The sequence below is a fragment of the Triticum urartu genome, unplaced genomic scaffold (assembly GCF_056163025.1).
Source record: "Triticum urartu cultivar PI428250 unplaced genomic scaffold, HENAU_Tu73 scaffold2, whole genome shotgun sequence".
NCBI classification, from domain to species: Eukaryota; Viridiplantae; Streptophyta; class Magnoliopsida; order Poales; family Poaceae; genus Triticum; species Triticum urartu.
In genome coordinates, this window is record NW_028260368.1 from 8888048 (window position 1) to 8890232 (window position 2185).

The window sequence follows — 2185 nt, forward strand, 5'->3', positions numbered from 1 at the left end:
TTTTTAGCCCTACCTATACCTCAGTCTTACGAAAAAGAGAGGGGGGTTGGCATAGAGAGAACCAAATTTGTAAAGCAAACAAACCCACGCTTCGGGAAGGTGAGGCGAACTAACAATTCCTTCCGTCGTGTATCCTCGATTGATGCGGCTTCAGATACTTCAATTGTAGATTTGAGTATTGAGCGAAAGGTTACACCTACAGGATATGGTATGGTATGGATTACAGGCCAATCCTACTCTATTAGTATCCGTAGGCAGCATAGGGGAGAAAAGCACTACACCTAGAAATAGGAATCAACAAGAGAAAAACTTTGTTAGAAATTACCCCTTTCCTGATCGGTATCAGGGCTGGGAAGAATGGTTGGGATAACAAACAACCATCAGGTTTGTACTTTGGATACCCCTATAACCATCAAAGATCGTTGAAGTAGCTAATTCCTCTAAATAGGAGGCGTTGAGAACAAAGAAATTATTGGAGCTATCGTTTTCCTCTAGCATTAATAGAATTCATTGGTGTTAAGAAAAACCTCTTGTGGGAAGGTTGGCTAGAGATTTCTTGGAAAAATACCAGCCCCTTTCGGTTCATAATGAGACGGGACTAATTCTATTTTGATTCTATAGATTATTTCGCTTAGTACTATTATGTACAGAAGGGAGGAGCCGTATGAGATGAAAACCTCATGTACGGTTTTGGAACGGAGATTTTTTGAATAGAATGAACGACCGTAACGGATGTTGGCTCAATCCGAAGGAAATTATGCGGAAGCTTTGCAAAATTATTATGAAGCTACGCGACTAGAAATCGATCCCTATGATCGAAGTTATATACTCTATAACATAGGCCTTATACACACAAGCAATGGAGAGCATACAAAGGCTTTGGAATATTATTTCCGGGCACTAGAACGAAACCCCTTCTTACCGCAAGCTTTTAATAATATGGCCGTGATCTGTCATTACGTGCGACTATCTCCACTATAGAAAGAAAAAAAAAAAAGAGAGGATCAAATTTTCTAGTAAATACTAGAAAAAAAGGGCTTTCTACATAGGGATCGTAAAAACAACGATTTTTCCCTATCAGCTGTAGGAAGGAAGGACACTTCACGAGAATCAAAAAACGAAGAAAGTATGGCCTATACTACTACTCTATGGATAAAGTTTCTCAAATTGATAGAGAAAGCACCGTAAAGATCAATTAGTGAGCGACTGGGTCGATACAACTAAAAAAAACTGCTTACTTATCCCATGATATGGGGCAAAATTTAGGAATCCGCTTATGTAATAGAGCCGATCCACTAAGGGATTAAGCAGCGGTGTAGTATCAGATCCCAAAGATAGTAAGTTCTTTTTTCTTTCTTATGGAAAAAAGTCTTTTTCAAGGATTCTATAGAGATTTCATATATGAAACCGGGATAGTTACCTCTCAGAAAATTTGAACGAAGGCTCTATATCTATCTATGCTTCATTCTTCTGAAGGTGGGAAAAAAGATCAAACTGATTATTGATAAAAATTAGGGTTTGAAACTTAGGTAATTAATTTCTTCTGCTTAACCCAAGAACAAATTGGATCGATTTTTGATAAATCGAATTCAGTTAAGATAGGGGAAATTCAGATAGCAATTTCTGAGCCGTATGAGGTAGGAAACTCTCAAGTACGGTTCTAAGGGAAGGAACTTCCTATTCCGACCGAGGAGAACAGGCCATTCTACAGGGTGATTCGGAAATTGCGGAAGCTTGGTTTGATCAAGCTGCTGAATATTGGAAACAAGCTATAGCGCTTACTCCGGGAAATTATATTGAAGCACAGAACTGGTTGAAGATTACGAAGCGCTTTGAATTTGAATAAGACCATGCTCCTTCTTTTTCATAAAATGGGTGGTTTGGTTGTTGATCCATTAATCAAATAAATTAGGTCGTAAGATCGAATCAAGAATTTCATTATATCCATTTCTTATACCTTCTATTTTATATGATATTTCATAAGAATAAACCATAGGGATAGGGTCTAGAATAGAAGTAATAAAGTGAATAAAAAGAGGGGGCAATCTAAATATTGCTAATATATTAGGACCATCTTATTAATAATTCTAATGAGTTATCTTGGAATTTAGAATCAAATAAAAAACCCTATATTATGCTCAAGGAAAGTAGATATAGATAGGAGCTTATGCCCTCAAAAAAAATA